General features: G+C 39.8%; 1 protein-coding gene across 8 annotated transcripts in view; it reads left to right on the forward strand.

Moving 5' to 3' along the window:
- The window catches only part of Znf644 (zinc finger protein 644), a 70184-nt gene that overhangs the window by 29519 nt on the left and 22323 nt on the right, over nt 1-18342 (forward strand). The window lies entirely within an intron of this gene.

Consider the following 18342-nt stretch of genomic DNA (forward strand, 5'->3'; position numbering starts at 1 on the left):
ACATTTGTCTGTGGTGGTATTGTGTCCCCCAAAATATTGTGCATTCTAATGAACTTATCTGGGGTCACAGACAGAACAGCCACAATATTAAACATAGGGGATAGGCAGTGGTAGCACACGCCTTTAATCCTAGCATTCCAGAGACAGAAACCCCCCTGGATCTCTGTGAGTTCAAGGCCACACTGGAAACAGCCAGGCATGGTGACACACCCCTTTAATCCCAGGAAGTGATGGCAGGAGGCAGAAAGATATATAAGGCGTGAAAACCAGGAACCAGAGCTAGTTAAGCATTTGGCTGGTTCAGCTTTCAGGCTTTTGAGCAGCAGTTCAGCTGAGATCCATTCTGGATGAGGACACAGAGGCTTCCAGTCTGAGGAAACAGGATCAGCTGAGGAACTGGCAAGGTGAGGTGGCTGTGGCTTGTTCTGCTTCTCTGATCTTCCAGCGTTCACCACAATCCCTGGCTCCAGGTTTGTTTGTATTTATAAGACTCTAAGATTCCTGCTACATTTGTCTGCTTCTGGAGTCATAGTTTTCACTTAGGCCAGTCTTGAACTTGCTATGTAGCTGAAGTTCACCTTGACTTGTGATCAATCCTCCTGCCTCTCACCTGGTATACCATGCTTGGTTTATGTAATATTTGGAATTGATCAGGTACGTATTCCCACCTGATCTGTGTCCTCATCTCCATTTTTAGTTTTGTATATTTGACTTTACTCATTTTAAGGTTGCTTCAGTTGTTTGGGATTTTGATATGTAATTTAGGATGAGTTTTTCTATTCTGACAAAATGTCATTGGGATTCTGATGGGGGAATTGCATTGAATCTGTAGATTTCTTTGTATAATGTTGACTTCTGTGATGATGATTCTTGGCTGTCAACTTAACTACATCTGGAATTAACTAAACCCCAAGCAGCTAGGTAAACTTGTGAGGGAATTTTCTTAATCAAATTATTTGAAGTGGGAAGACCACCTTTAATCTGGGCCACACCTTCTCCTGTCGGTTTATATAAGCACGTGGAAGTCAGAAGCGCTTGCTCTTCTGCCTGTCCTCCTCACTGACATTGGAGCCTACTTCTGCGGGATCCGAGCATGTACTGGAGACCAGCTGAGACGTCCAGCCTCATGGACTGAAAAATTCCTGCGTTCTTGGACTTTGGGTTGGTAGACAGCCATTGTTAGGTTATTTGGACCATAGCCTGTAAGCACTGTAATAAAATCTCATATATATATATGTTCATTTTATCAGTTCTGTTCCTCTAGAGACCCCTGACTAACAGCTTCTTAATAATACATCTCACAGTCGCTGTTTTCATGTATTTGTCTTTAATTTCTCTTAGCACTGTTTCACAGTTTTCAACCTGCAAGCTGGTTAGGTTTATTCCTGAGTGTTTTTGTCTCTGGGCTACTACAGGAAGTAAAATTGATTTTTGTTAATTTTCTTTTTGGTTTGCTCATGGTTGGTTTCTAATAGAAACAGCTTGACTTTGTATATTGATTTTTGTGTGGTAGAGCTTTGCTTAATTTCTTTTACTTTAACAAGTTTTGGATATGTTTTAGTGTATTCTACAGGAAAGATCATATCGCATATCAACATAATTTTGCTCATGACTCTGCCTTTCCTTCCGGTGTGCCCTGCTCCTGCCTGCTCTTGCTAGTCTACCCCTTTTGCTCTCTAGCTGAAATTAAAGTGGCAAAATGGCATGTTTGGTCTGTTCCTGATCTTTGAGGAAAAGCTTAGTTAATGTTGAGTATGAAGTTAGCTGCAGTCTTTTCATAAATTAGTTTCATTTCTGGTTTGTTGAGTGTGTTTATCATGAAAAAGAATGTTGACTATTGCATATACTCTTTTTAAGTTGATATGCTGTATTACATTAGTTTTTATGTTAAACTGTCCTTAAATTTCCACAGTTAATTTCAGTTGGTTAAGATGTGCAGTCATTGTAATCTGCTGCTAAAGTCTCTTTGCTGGAACTCATTGCAAGCCTAGTCCCCTGAGGAAGTGAAGGCTCATGGATGACCTTGGTGAAGAAGCCAGAGTGGGCTGCAGACTGCCTTTTATTCCAGTCTTTACTGTTAGGGAAAGACATTTGACAGAATGTAAATGAGAAGATATTTTCCGGTGCACACCTTTGATCCCAGCACTTGGGAAGCAGAGGCAGGTGGATTTCTTGTTAGTTTGAGGGCAGCTTGGTCTATAGAGTGAGTTCCAGGATAGCCAGGGCTACTTAGAGAAACCTTGTCTCGAAAAAACAAACAAACAAAAAACAAAAACAAAAACAAAAAAAAAAAAGAAAGAAAGAAAAGATATTTTCTGATAAATACTTCCTTATAGCCCCTCCCCAGTTGTGCTTCACACTAATCACAGTTACATGATACCTAGATTTTAGATGTCATGGCTTCTTATTATAGGAGATCATACACAAACACTTGCATGCATACGTAGGACTAAGTATCAGTACTTTTAAAAGGTTTTCAAGTACAAACATCCTTGAGAATGTTGACCTAGCTGATCCTGGTTATAGACTTAGAAAGCGGAGCTGGGCATGATTCTGTAGACCTGTAACCTCAGCATTGGGACGTGGAAGCCAGAAAAGCAAGAGTTTGAGGCCAGTGTGGGCCACTCAGGGCCTCACTGGTGTAGACTCTAATTTCTGGGCAGGGGAACTGTATAGTCTATCATTTGAAGATGTTTAAAATTTTTTTCTGAAGCACATCTGGAATTTTTAATACTACTGATCTAGAATTGTCTCAAGTACAGAAAAGGACCTTTAGTGTGGGATCTAGATCTAAGTTTTCTGTATTATGGGTTAAGTGGATGTTAATAGGTTTTTATGTCAGATATTTAAAAGTTAAGCTATTCTCTTATGATTAAGGAAATTGACATGGATGCCTATACAAGTTGGGATCCGTTTTATTGCTGTTTGGATTTGTAAGGGTACATGTAGCAGGGACCACCACTTTCCTTGGACAAATCAGTTCGTATATTTTAATAGGTACTCTGTTTATATCAACATTTGTGGGAGTAGAGGTGACGCTAGTGTTTTCAGAGGGTAGAAGTCACTAATGTATTGGCCCTGGCATGGTGGTACTTATCTTTAATCCCATTCAAGAAGCAGAGGCAGGGGGATCTGTGAGTTCAAGACTGCCTGGCCTATATAGTGAGTTCTAGGACAGCCAGGACTACACAGAGAAACCCTGCCTCGGGGGAGGGGAGAAAGAATGACAAGAAATCACTGATGTATTTACATTACAATACATATGAAGTTTGATTGAGAACATGTTTAAGTGTGCTTGTATAGTTGAACTGCCGTAAGAACATGCCACAGACATGATGGCCCCAGCAATAGAAATCTGCTTTCTCACATTTCTGGAGACATGCAATCTGAGGTCAAGATATTTGCATGTGTAGTTTTTCCTGAGTTCTGTTGCCTTGATTTGAAGATAGTCACTATCTAGCTCTATTTTTGGTTTTTTTCTGTGTTTGCCCATCCTTGGTATCCCTTTATATGTGTTAGTCTGCTCTTAAAGAGATATATCAGACTGGGTTAGGGCCTGCCCTCCAATTTATTTTAACTTCAGTTCAAGGCCTTTTCCAGGTACTGTCCTATTGAGGTATTGAAGGGTCAGGGTTTCAACATGTAAATTTGGGGTGGACACAGATTTGTAAGAATGATTATGTTCAGAATATTCTGTGTAACTGAATGATTGTATGTGCTGAAGTAACTATTTGTGATTGCATATTAGATATTGCTTACTTAAAAAAAATTCTGCCAAAGAGGATAACTTTGATTCTTGTAATGAATATGTGTTTAACCATACCTTTAGAATGTAATGACAGATTAATACAGTGATCAGATTTGTAACTTTTGGTTTTACTATGTTCAATAAAATATATATCTACTTGTCAGTATCTGGGAGGTATACTTAAAAGAGTTTAGGGGAAGAGTCATCCTTTTGAGGCAGATTTCTAGTACAACCTTACTTTATACTAGCTCTGATAATTTTTTGGAGGGGTTGTTATGAGGATTGTACTCAGGGCCCTGAGTACACTGAGCATGTCCTCTGGGCGCCAAGCTACATTCCTAGCCCCACACACCCACCCTGAGTCTCTTTAATTCTTACGATATTGACCCAAAGTAAAACTTACACTGTTTGTCAGAGTTATGAGACAGTCATAGGCTATTGATAGATTATTTTATAAGGCTATTGATAGAACATGGGTACTACGCAGATTTAAATTTCTCAGGAAATAGTAATGGTTAATATTAGAACCATTGTCTAAAGTCCATTTGTTTCTCATAAACTATATTAAAATGAGAGACTCATCCCCCAAACTGAAATACATTAGAGAACATTCTCATTTAAAGAAAACTAGACAGTTAACATATTTTTAATTTGGAAGCTTAGAGTAAATTACTTTTTTTCCCTTAACACAATCTTTTGTCTTTATTTTATACTATTATAAATTATATTACATATATAGCCTTCAAAGTTTTAGTGCATATCAGATTCATTTCATACATGTTTGTATGAATTTGGTCCATTATATATTGATAAGCTAAAGACTGATTATGACACACGAGGAAAGCCCTGACTTTGTATGTTGTGTGAAGGGAAGCAGTGGCACGTCATGTTTTCGTGTCGTTTGAAGTTGATTGCATAACTGTCAGATAAGCTTGGGCTTGTAAGCACACTGGTAGCTAGAGAGTTCTGAGAAACCTCAGAGTATCTGACATTAATAAAGAAAACTTTAATTCCTGACAGGTTACAGGCCCTTACTGTGTATTTATACTTAGCTTACTTTATTTTGTGTCCACTTGTGCTAACATACCATCTGGTGGCTCAAAATGTAGTGAGTCCAACAGGCCGTGGTTTGTGTCCTTTTGACGGGGCTTTTTCTTGGATTTTAGAGAGAAGTTAGACGAGAGTAATCAGTAGCCGTCCGTTGGCCAGTTGGACATTTGGAGGACTGCTGTGAGAGACACTGTTCTGCATGATCATGTTACAAAGGAGCCCCACAGTAAATTTAAGAAGGCTCTGTGGTAACCAGCCTAGGGCTGATAATCTGAGGGACGTTTGTGTGAGGAGAGGCGAGGAGAAGAGAGTAAACTGCATGCACAGGGGAAACACTGGGAATGTGAGAGGGGACCAGTGGCTGTGGGGGAGAGTGGAGACTGGTTGACAGATGAACACAGCCTAACTAACACAGCTAAAGCAGATGCTGAGATGATGCCTTGAGAGAGGGAAATGTGAAGAATGCAAAAGGTTGATTCTGCTTACCGAGTGGAGAACCATTGGAAAAGAGCTGAGTTTGGTGGTCCGTGCCTGCCATCTCAGCACTTGGGAGGCAGAGGCCACGCTGCAGGAGACTGTCTCTCAAAGAAAAAGGAAGATTAGCGGGTTCCGTTTAACGTTTGAGTGCCGTTCAGATTTCTTTCTTTTCCATTCAAGGTAGCCAGCCATATGCTAGGTAATACTTTTGATACAAGGGACATACCTGTCAGTGAACTAAACCTGTCTGTCCTCCAGAAGCTTGCTTGGTAATCAGGAGAAAAACCCCAAATGATCAAGTAAGCACGTGCTGTGTCCAGTGAGAGCACTGTGTGCTAGCAGAGAGTAGTTACTAAGAGTGCTGATATTCTTAATGCAGGCTGCGCTGGGTAAGCTAGAGCTAGGCACGGGGGTGATCCATACATGTGTTTGGAGGCAGCAGGACATCCAGGGCAAACTAAATGGTTAAGGAACAGCAAAAGGGCTAGTAGAGCGAGGATAATGAGAAAAGCAGCGGACCGGTGAAGTTTGTTACTGCGCATGTGTTAGGATTAACTGACTGTGAGCTGTATGGTAGTGACGGCTTTGGTATTTCATCGGGTTTTACGCTAAAATTTTAAATTCAATGAATAATTTAAATGAATAATAATTTAAGTTGGTAAAATTTAGTAATTTAAAATGATTTAAATTATTTTTTGTTCTTTTAAGTAAGAAAATACACTTTAAAAAAAGTCAAATAGAGAGGTTTTGTGTTTTGGATTGAATTGTAGTTTTGCTCTAAAGGCTACATGTTAAACTCCTAATCCCCTGCACTCCACCCAGAGTTTGGCCTTATTGAGAGGTAAGGCCTCTGTAGATTGAATCAAATTAGAGTGTTAGGAGTGGACCCTGATTCGGTTTGGGCTGCTGAGTTACAAAGTGAGGAAATCTGGGGACTAAGACTCAGAGAAGGAACAGGATGGGCATTTACAAGCCAGGGAGATTGGTCCTCTAACCCTCTTGGCAACTTAGTCTGCGTTTCTAGGGTCCAGATCTCTAATGCAGTCTGTCTGTCTGTCTGTCTGTCTGTCTGTAGGACTTGGTTGCAGCAGCCCTTCCTTTGCCCCTCAGCCAGGGCACCGGGCTGCTAGGAAAGCTTTCTGTTGTTGGTTATGGTTTTTGTTAGTTTCTAAAGTGAATTATGGAAACTTGGGCGGAAAGCATAAAAATCAGCTTTGGTCAGTATTGCAGCATGAAGTAGTACTGTCTTGTCTTCCGCGAAAGGTGTAACTTTATAACTCTTAGAAGGTACCATATACAACCAAAAGTCATTGTTTGATTTCTGAACTTTGACTAAAATTATACGATTGATTCTCTCTCTCATTTTGATAAAATATTGCAGTCTAACTTTCAACTACTTGCGGTATTTTAGAAAACATAATTGTTGCCACTTGGTGGCACTACATGGCTTAAAAATGATTAGATTGTTATGTTAACTGTACACTGTTACACATGATTACATTCAGGGAAGAAAGTATTTAAGATGAGAAACTTGATGTTGTTTTTGTTTCTTGTTTATAAATACGATAACTTGTGGTACTCCAAAATAGGGTTTTATTAAAATTCCATAAAATAGAAAATCTAAGCCAAGGCTTAAGTTTAGTGGGTAGGAAATAGTCAATGGTTTTTTGCAAGAAACCTCAATTAGTTCAAATACGATTTGTCACTCAACCTTAATCTTCTTAATCTAAATGTGGAAAAGTAATTTTTGTATTAGAAAATATACTTTCAAGGTTTTTTTATTAATAGTATTTTTTCAAAGTGAGCATATTTTCTTACAGTGCTAAGAAACTTATTTTTAGGTGATCAAGGTAAACGTTTGTAAAGCAAAAAAGATGAAATGTTAGTTAATTCTTCCTACAGCATATCGAAGGCTCAGCAGTTATCTCTAAAATCTTGTATTTATTTTATGTATTTAGACAAAGTGTAGTTGAAATGTGAAAAGTGGATTATGTTCCAGACACACTTTCACTCCCAACAGAAGACTGTAATAAAGTATTTGTAGTGTGCTGTTTCTAGATTACACAATCAGCAGTGCACAAAGTGTGACACCCACCACAGCCTGGAGCACCCTGGGTCTCTCTCCCCAACACTTGGCCTTTCTTTCAGAGTAGCCTACCCTGGCTACACCTCTTTAGGCCTGTCGTACAGCTTTCCTGTACAGAGAATCACACAAGGTTTTATCTGGACTCTTCTAATCAACAGTGTGGTTTGAGGTCTGGATTTTGTCAGGGGTAGCTGTGGTTCACTTACTAAAATGGTTTGTGTGACACGGATTTCTAAACGGTCTTTTCCTAAAAAACCTGGGACCAGATATTGAGGTAGTTGCTGAAAGATGAGAGAGACAAGGAACAAGCCACAGCCACCTGCCTTACCTCTAGGACTCCTCAGTTGAAAAGCCTCAGCCATAGGCCTCCAGCTTGAGCTTCCTCGACCGAAAAGGTTTCTACTTCCTGTCTCTTCACTCACTCCTTATACACCCTTCTCTGCCCAGCCATCACTTCCTGGGATTAAAGGAGTATGTACTTCCCAAGCAAAGACATGTGATTCCCAAGTGCTGGGATTAAAGGTGTGTGCCACCACTGCCTGGCCTCTATGTTTAATCTAGTGCCTTGTTCTGTCCTCTGATCTTCAGGCAGATTTTATTAGGGTACAACATATATCACCACAGGTTGTCTTTCACTACAGGACTTTTGGATTAAGTAAGCCTGTTGTGAAAAAGCCTTACATGCATGTTTTTTTGTTGGTGTGTATAGGCTGGAAGTAGAAGCTAATACCTGAAGCGCGATCCTAATTAGTCTTATTAAATAAAAACCCAGAGTTAGATATTAGAGTGAAAGCTGAAAGATCAGAGAAGCAGAGCAGCAGAGCAGCCAGCCACCAGAGTTTGTACCTCTACGACTCCTCACACTTGGAATGGGGGTCATCTTGTCTCTACAAATTGTCAGACTGAAAGGGACTAAGATCCTGTCTCCATCCGCCTTATACTCCCGTCTCTTTCCCCCAGTGCTGGGTTAAAGGCATGATTCCCCCAAGTGCTGGAATTAAAGGTGTGAGCCACCACTGCCCTCTCTTTCTCTTTGAGACTGGTTCAGTCCAATGTAGCCCAGGGTGGCCTTGAACTCCTGATCTTCCTGCTTCCTCCTCCCAAGTGCGGATTAAAAGTATGTGCCCCCCTGCCTGGACTCTAAGGTTAACTAGTGGCTAGCTCCATCCTGTGATCTCCAGGCAAGCTTTATTTGTCAGGACACAACCAAAATCTCATACAATAAACCCCAGAAGTGTTTGCAAGTGTGTGTTCCACCAGCTGTGTGTAGTGAGTGGCTCCTGTTTCCTCACTAGTGCTTAGCCCTGACCTCTTGATTCCGGCTCTTCTGGAGTGGAGCACTTGCTCAGTTAGCTGTCCTCTCTCATGAAACGTCCTGTGTGTGCACGTGTGCGCGCGTGTGTACTGCACAAGTGTCCAGGGAAGCCAGAAGAGGTGATTGAGTCCCTTGGAGTGGAGTGAGTTAATAGACAGTTGTGAGCTGTCCTGTGTGGATCTGGGAACTAAACTCAGTCTAGACAAGAACACTGTGTGCCCGTACCTGGAGAGCCATTTCTCTGGCCCTCTTTGCTTGTGTTTAGTTACAGTTAATTTTCCTTTTCTTCATCTGGATCCTCCACCTTTTGTAAGTTTATTTACTCTTACATTTACATAGAAACTGCTCTTACATTTCTTACAGAAACTTAGCCATGGCCTACTCTCTTCTTCTTACCGTCCTTTTGTGAAATCGAGGCCTTAGTCTTAGTGTAGTTCAGTAGGTCTGCATTTGGCTTTCTAGCCAGGCCTCTTGTGTTCTGTTTTGTTTGTTTATGTTTGGTTTTTCCTGTTCTCAGGATGTGAATAGACTCCCAGGTCTAGAACAGTGACTCACCTGCGGGCAGTTCTCTGTCTTTGATCCTGCATTTCTGATTTGGCTGTGCTGGGAGACATGATTTGTTTCCACAAGTGAATGGCTAGCGTACTTTGGCATCCATGGCATTGGATTAGGGATGCCACCCATAGATACAGTCTGCCAAACGCTAGGCACCTACAGCACATGGAGCCGTCATCTAGCCAGTGCTGGTAGCAGTCAATTGGGAAACTGTTGTAGCAGCTTTGTTTGGCCAGAACTGATTTTTACATCCTGTGTTACCTTTCATAGGAATATGCATTTTTTATGTGTAGAAAGACTGCCTCTGATAATGTGTCACTTTGTCATAAATAAGGTGACCGTACATGGACCTGGTCTCTGTTTTTATCTTTGGTCAGCATACCCTGGTACCAGTGCCACAGTGCTTTAATTCACGTGACATATCACGTGAGTCTTTATAGACGTGAAGTGTAACTCCTCTTTCTTTGTTCTTTGCACTTCCATAAATGTTCGGTTACATTGTCAGTTTTATAAAAATTCGGTGTATTCATTACTGTGAGGGTAGAATCCATATCTTCATGATACGGTATTAAGTTTTTCAATTTTTATTTAAGTCAGTGAGTCTCAGATTATTTGTTCTCAGGATTTTGTCAGTGTTTGTCCACCTCCATGCAGTTGACATTTCAGGTATCATGGAATTTGTACCTCGAAAAACACTTATAGCTGCCCCCCTGTGCTCACCCAGTGTGGACGGCCCAGGGTGTCTCCAGGCAGTTGAGAATGAAGGCTGCTGTATGTGGATGTGAGCAGAAGCTATGTCATTACTTCTTTCTTTAAAGGCAGTGTTTCAAAACATGTTAGCATAAATGGAGCGCTTTTATAAAATATACTTTCTGGGTGGTAATTTAGTAAGAAGAGTAGCATTATTTTACATTTTGAAAAATCTTTTAAATATCTTTTAAATTGAAGACCTATGCATTCTCATACCTGCTTTTTTTTTTTTTTTTTTAATGTGCTGGGATATCACAAGTCCTACAGCCTTTGGAAAGTTCCATTACACACTTAGGAGAGAATGAGAGTGGAAAAGGCAGGGAAGGTGTTAGTGTGAAAATTGCTTTAATTTTGAGGCCTCTGCAGAGCCTCGGGGATCCCCAGTGGTCCTCAGAGCTCACTTTTGAAACTTACCCTTGAGGATTACAACTGCATTCTTGGCTGTAAGGTTTTAATTTAATTAAGTTATTTTAATCTTTTTAGAGACTGTAAGAGATCTGAACTACTTTAATACCATTTGTATTCCCCCTTTTCACTCAGTTTTTTTGCATGGCAGTCCTTTTTTATCTCCAAACGTTTTAGTTAGCAGTGAAACAGTATTATTTGTGTGATGCTGCAACCGTGTCCCAGGTTGGTTCATTTATAATGTGACTAGGAATGCCAAAGCTCAGGCTGCTTGCTTCTGTTGAGTGCCTGCCCTAGGTGTACACGACTGGAGGGTCACGTGGGCAGCAGGGAGAGCAGCGTCCTGACCTTCCTCCTAGGATGACTGGGTGATTGCCTTCCTTGCTCACTGCTTCCTCCCGCCTCCCTCCCAGTGCTGTTGTATGAGGGATAGATTCTGACACATGAACTGAGGGGGAACACTCAAGCCACCCACATATTCAGCGATTTCAAATCACTTTTTTATTTAGTCCCACACCTTCAGTTCTCTGTGTACAGTCATTTCCTGTTTTTGAAGAACACTCTTTAGTGTGGAACTGAGAAGTAATTACACTTTGTTTTCTGGTGATATTCCTCTTCTCTCGCACCCCAACTTCATGTGTCTTTTTCTTTTCTTTGTGCTGGAGATTGGACCCTAGGGTCTCGTGCACACCAGGCAAAGACTGCCACTGAGCTCTGCCTCCTCGTTGAACTGTCCTGGTATTTAACTAGGATGTCACTTTGTCCTGGCTCCCGTTGTTTGTGTTGAGTGTTTTCCAGCCAGAAAGAGGGGTGAAGGACAATTGAAAGTGTTTTTTGCTTGTATCAGTGAGAAAGACCATGCACTATGGGGAATCTTGGGTCACCTTGTTAATTTGACATTACAAAGAACCCATTATGTGACTTGGAGTTAGCTGGGTGGTTTTGGAGAAATCTGGGAAGTAAAAATTTTTTCTACTTTGGGCATTGACAGAGTGAGTCACATTTTATGATTGCTCCTTTCTTTAAAAATTGAAATGAGGGCGGTGGTGGCACATGCCTTTAATCCCAGCACTCAGGAGGCAGAGCCAGGCGGATCTCTGTGAGTTTGAGGCCAGCCTGGGCTACCAAGTGAGTTCCAGGAAAGGCGCAAAGCTACACAGAGAAACCCTGTCTCAAAAAAACCAAATAAATGAATGAATGAATGAATGAATTGAAATGATGATCATATAACATATAATTAACCATTTTTAGTGTATGGTTCTTTGATGTGTGGTGTATTCACATTGTTGGGCAGTCATCAGCTTGTAGTGTCTAAATTGTTTGGTCATCCTGTAAAAACCTATTATATGATTATTTCTTATTCTTCCCTTCCATTATCATCTGGTATGTTTACTTCTGTGTCTGGATAAATTTACCTACTCTGAATATTTTATAAAGTCAGAGTTAATGACCTTTTGTGATTGGTTACTTCCGTTGGCATATTGATTGAAATTGTAGCTTGTATTTGTTTCTTTGAGGTGAACTGACATCCCATTGTGTGGATATGGCACAGTATCCATCTATCACTTGCTGGTCACTTGTTGTTTCCCCACCTTTCGGCTTTTGTAAATACAAGCTGTAAACAACAGCTTCTCTGTGAGCCAGGTCTGGTGGCACAGGTCTGTGGCACAGGCTATGGAAGCTAAAGCGTGAGTTGAGGGCCAGCCAGGCACTCTGTGGGAGGCGCACTCCCTCAAGAGTAAAGACAGGAGGGCTGCGTAGTAGATAGTCCAGTGGTGTAGTATTTGCTAATGTGCACTAAGCTCTGGGTTCAGGTGCCAGCATTGAAAAACATAATCACTTTGAACATAAGTTTTTATTTGCTCAATGCGTTATCTAGGTGTTGAACAGCTGGATCACATGGTTCCATTTAGCCCTTTCTGAATTGCCTAACTTTCTTCCTGCAGATGGGCATTTCGCTTTCTTATCGTCAGTGTTGAAAGCCACTGATTCCACATTTGTCTCTCTACTGGTTGTTTTCTAGTGTGTTGTTTGTTAAAGCTAAGGATCTTATGGGTATGAAGAATTATCTTTTTGAGGCTTTAATTTTAATTTCCTCAGTGACCATAAAGTGAAACATTTTTTTCATTGAGTTGGCTATTTGTAGATCTTCTTTAAAGAGACAATTTAATCAAGTCTGTTGGCAGTCTTTCTTTTTGACCTGTTTATACATCTTGAATATTTAACGTTTATCTGATACACTTAAATAATGTCCTTCGATACACAGGTCATTCATTCATTCATTCATTTTCAAGACAGGGTTTCTCTGTAGCCCTGGCTGTTTTGGAACTGTAGACCAGGCCGGCGTCAGATCTGATGTCTGCCTCTTTGCCTCCCCAGTGCTGGGATTAAAGGTAGGCACCACCATGCCCTGCATGGATATTCTACTTTGATGAAGTCCATGTTGTGACCTCCCGCCCCTGTGCTTTTGATGCCAAGAGTACATATTTCATGCCGTCTTCTGGGAGCTGTACAAATTGGACATCTTTTTTTTCTTGTTTTTTTGTTTTTGTTTTTAGAGACAGGGTCTCACCAGACAGCCCTGTTGGCCTGAAACTCACTATGTAGACCAGTCTGGCCTTGGACTCATAGACATCCACCTGCTTCTACCTTTTGAATGTCAGATATTTAGATTGTTGATTATTTTTGTTTTAATTTCTGACCTGGTTCAAAAGACAGTTCTTTCTCAATGGAATAACCTTTATACCTTGTTGAAAATTGGTTTGCAATAGATGATTGATTGATCTATTGATTTCTGGACTCTGAAATATATTCCATCAGTCTAGACACCTGCCTTTTACCACATACTATTGTAGTTTTATAGTAACTTGAAATCAAGAAGTACTTCATTTGTCTTTTTTAATATTAGTTTTTTTATTCAGGGCACTTTGAAATTTTATATGACTTGAAGGCCAGTTGAAATGAGAACATTTGTACCAGGGAATCTCATAAATGTACAAAATGTATTTTGATCATAATACTCTCCTCCTTCTCCTCCTCCTGACTCCTACCTAGATCTACCCCTACTGAGTCTGGTTTGTGCTGCCCATATGTTGATGAGTGTGAGGCCATCCCTTTATCATGATCAACCTACCAGGGGTCACCTGCTTAAAGAAAATTGACTCTCCTTCTCACAGAAGCCATCATCTGTGAAGACCCCTCCTCAGCTTAAATGCTGCCTAGCTTGTCCTGTAGAGGACTTGTGTAGGGCAGCCCCAGCTGCTGAGATTCATGAGTGCAGCATTGCTGTCTGGAAGACACGGCTTTGCTCTGGTCCTCCCAGACTCTTAGCATCTTCCTGTCTCTCTGACTCATGGCAGGATTGGATGGTGGTGATGACATAGGTGTTCTATTTGTGGCTGGTGACTCACAGACACTTACTCTCACACTTTGTCCAGTTGTGAATTTCTGTGTCAATCCCCATCTACTCAGCTCTCTAATCTATGACTATAAAGATAAATTTTAGAGGACAGTCTGATAACTCTGTCTATTTAGCAAACTAATAATAGTTGATTCACTCTTAGGGCCTATGAGCCCCCTAACTGGTTCTTGGTCAGATCTTTGCAGAACCAGATGAGCATTTCCTCAAATATTAACACATAGTACTGATGATGAAGTTCTTGTTTCTGAGTTTTAATTCTAAGACCAGGAAATGGTAGGGGTAGAGGATGTCAAATAAAGTCTAGAAAAGGAGAGCTAGTGAGATGGCACGAGTGAAGGTGTTTGCTTTCGGCTTGAAGATCTGAGTTCCATCCCCCAGGCACACGTGGTGGAAAGAGAGAAGTAACTCTTGTGAGTCACCTTTTGATGCACATCTGGACCACACACAGCACAGCACACACAGAGACACCACTGAAATTGTGCCTGGAGTTGTTTTTAATAAAACCAAGACTACAGAATTACCTTTCTACATTATTTGCTTTTGTTTTGTGCCTGTACCCCATCATACCTCATGTTTTTGTAGTTAATTTATGTGTGCTTGCCTTAGGATTCTTGAAAGTTTTCATGGTAAGAGAACGCTCTGTAGTTTCAGTGTGTTGGTCACTTGGTACCCAGGGTCATCATGTCAACATGTTACAAGTGATTATTAAAAGATGGTTCCAAGTAATTGTAAAATTAGAAAGTGTTAATAGTCCAGTAGTTAAATTTTCATCCTAGTTTCAAATAGTGTTGCAGGTTGGTGATGTAATTAAATTAAATTAATATGTATCATACGTGTAAGAAAAGACCTTAGAAATGCTCTTACTTGATCTTCAACCTTGGGTTCTGTTCTTCAGTGTTCCTGACTGAGCCATTTTAGTTGGCTTTTGTGTGAGACAACTATCTTCAAGGTCAAGAAGTTCCTGTTCCTGGCTTTTCTTAATTTTAAGGTGAAATTCCATCCTTATAGTCTGAAGATATTGACTATGTGTTCTGTTTCTATGACAAGCTTTGAATAACTTGTAGATTATAAACTGTATGGGTTGTGAGACTAAACATACTCAGTTGCCTCTTTATTATATGACATTGTGGTTAGTTTTAGCTCTATTTTTGTACAAGTGTTTATTTTTTATAGTATTCCCATTCATTGTGACACCCTCATTAAGTTACTATCTGGATGATATGTATTATTCTTTGTCTTCCAGTAGAATCTGGGTAGGAATTAGGTCTATATGTTGTTACTTTGTGTGTAGCACTTAGAGACTTAAATACTAGAGTGACTTAAATAGAGAAGCTGGGATTTATTTTGCAGTTGGATGGCACTTTGTGAACGGTTCTCTCCTCTTGGCCCAGGTCTCTCATTTCACTAGCTGAAGTTGTCATGTATTCTAAGGCTAACGTAAATGAACACAGGCTTTGTGAAAACCTGACTAGAACTCAGCTAGTGGGCAACATTATGATTTATTTATAGCTGTGTAATACAATTACTAATGAAGTAACTTAGAATGGGGGCAAAATTAGGCTACATTTTATGTGAAATTATACTATATGACAAAGGTTGGCATTATGTAATAAGTACCCACAAAATGTTAACCTACTTGCAATAAATACAATTAATAATGTACATAAAAGAATGAAATTAAGCTAATTTTTATCAAAAAAGAATTATTCATGAACAGAAAGTGGACAACATAGATTTGATGACAGGAAGGTTGTATCTAATCTGAATTACTGAGTGACCTAGGAAGCTTGCTCAGAGGGATTACAGAATAATTATGTTAATATGCAATTATCACCTCATTTCTTCTGTAGTAACCTCAAGATGTAGTGTAGTGAGGGTGTTATAGCAAGTGCTGATAGTTTGCAAAGATACTGATGTTTGAGATTTCCGAGACAATAAGACTAGCTTGAGGCATATAAGTGATGATCTGTCATCTTGAAGACAGATCTGACCTCTGTACTTTTTAGTGCTCACAGTATAACTAGAGGCAGTTACAGCTGGAGAACTCATTATGCTTCTCTAGAAACTGAAATACGATTCATGTAGATTTTAAACCCCCATTTGTAGCTTTAAAAAAAGTGTATGAATTGTTTAAAGAACATATTTAGATTCAGTTAAGAGGAAGATTCTGTGATTCAATGATTATAGAAGGATTTTAGTAGTGCCATCTAAACATTATTTAAAGAGTCCTAAGGAGTACTTTGAATTCATCAAATTCAAGTTCTCTTAAACATTGACATATTTTCAACATTATTCCATTATAGTATGTTTTAAATGTTAGCTTTCTTTATTTTTATTTTTTAAACATTTTTAATGATACATTTATTTTTATTTTATGCACATTGGTTTTTGCTTGCGTGTTTCTCTGTGTAAGGGAGTCCGCTCCCCTGGAACTGGAGTCACTGACAGTTGTAGGCTGCCATGTGGGTGCTGGGACTTGAACCCAGGTCCTCTGGAAGAATAGTCAGTGCTCTTGTCCACTGAGCTACCTAACACCAATTAGCTTTCTTAAATTTAATAAATAATATTTATCTCCAGATATATTTCTGCTTTGTTACAGTAATAAATTGGTACGATGGCTCAGCTGTATGTATTTGTTCATATAAAGGTAGTGGGAAACTGTTTGAAAAAGTGTAAAATTGGTTTATAGGTCAAATGCCTTCTTACCTGGGTGAACACACTCCTCTGTGAATCCAAGGGAATAGAGGTCAACATTACAAATCCTTCCTTCAGTGCAGCAGAATGTAATGATGCGCCGTGTGTCACTGTGCCCTGGAAATTGAATAAAATACTTGAAGCATTTTATAGTCAGAACATATTATGAAGATTAAACCCCCCAAAATGTTAGTTGTTCATAAATACAGCTATTTGTAGCTAGTTAAACCACATTTCATTATGTAGACATAAAGAAAAGCTGACTGGTAAAGACCTGATTTTATGTTTTAGCAGCATAATGCAGTTTTCCTTTCTTTATTAGACATGTCTTGTGGGTCAGTTATATTTTACACATGTACTCTTTGTACGTCTTTGAGCAAAATGGTTTGGCGTCATCCAAATGTGAAGTTAGAAGATCTTATTAAGCCATTCTGGTAACAGGGATGCAGCCTCCAGAACGACGTGATATCCTCATGGTTTGTGGCCCTGCTGTTCAGGGGGTACCAGTGAAGTTGCTTTAAATGGAAAGCGTCTGTTCCATCCTTGAACCGCTAACACCAGAGCAGATGGGTGGAACACAGAACATGGAAGGCTTTACCTCGGAGGTGGTAACAGTGAAGCCACTCATTAACACTGAATTTACCACTTCGTTAGCAACGCTGCTTCCTGTTGAGAAAAGCTAATACAGGCTTCAAATTGACTGAGCATAGATTTGTCTCCTTCTGTGATTATAATAAATAGAAACAGAAAGTGTCTTCCAGGCTAGTTAAAAACTGTCATTCGCCACAGATTTATGAGGTTGTTGTTAATATTGCGGCATTTTACTTTTCTCCTGGACTTAGTGAGAAAGAAATCCCGGGACCGGGGACAGGACAGCACCAGGCTCCTTTTCCTTTGACATTTGTACACTCTATCCTCACACATGTTTATGTGCTGCCCGTTTTTAACTTCTGTGTTTGTGATGTAGACCCCTGCTGGGCACTGCATTAGCACCATTTTGGGGTGACATCATTGAATATGATCTTATTGGAAGTCTATTTTTATTACTGTGGAAGTTTGCCAGTTTCAAAGCAGAATTCTAAAATGTGTGAGGGAAGGAATAATGATTGTTGGTATAAACAGTGCCAAAGAAAGCTCTTTTATGATATTTGTTTGTAATCTTTGATGCATTTATTAAGCATTTTGTTGAAAGAATGTGTTTTGTAAGTAATGAAATGAGACCGTTATTACAAATCCTTTATTCTTGTGCTAGAGTTAATGTTTTATAAAGCATGAAATTTTTACTCCAACTGAAAAATCACTCCAAACATCTTAATTTCTGGATTGAATTTTAGAGCCCTGCTGTCTTAAAATAGTATTGTTCACTATACAGTTTTAAAATACCGCAAAGATAGTGTGAAGGGTTTATTTTTATCTGTAAATAGGAAACCTAGTCTGCCTTGTTTGCTGTGTTTGAATAGCACAGCTGTGCCTGGCGCATAGCACATGCTTAGTAAGTGTGTGCGGCATGAATGGGCTGTGCTTTCTTCCGGCTGCTTCCGCGGCTGCTTCCACACTTGAGTTATTTTTTTAGGCATTGTCACAGTTGCTGACTGAGTCCAGAACCGTGGTAGGACTTGTATTCGAATTATATGTCTAGATTTCATAGAAAGAAAACTAATTTTCTTTGGGTTTTGGTTTTACAGTTGCATTTTAACTTTTCAGCACTTAGTTTTTATTTAACAAACACTGCCCGGCACCTATGCCATGTGGTTCTGTGACCAGGTTGTGTCCTTGCCCTTAGCAGTTAAAGACAAGTAATTCTGGTACATTGTGTCCACTCCCCAAAAAGCTGTGTGGCA

This window comes from Onychomys torridus, chromosome 10, assembly GCF_903995425.1.
Source record: "Onychomys torridus chromosome 10, mOncTor1.1, whole genome shotgun sequence".
NCBI classification, from domain to species: domain Eukaryota; kingdom Metazoa; phylum Chordata; class Mammalia; order Rodentia; family Cricetidae; genus Onychomys; species Onychomys torridus.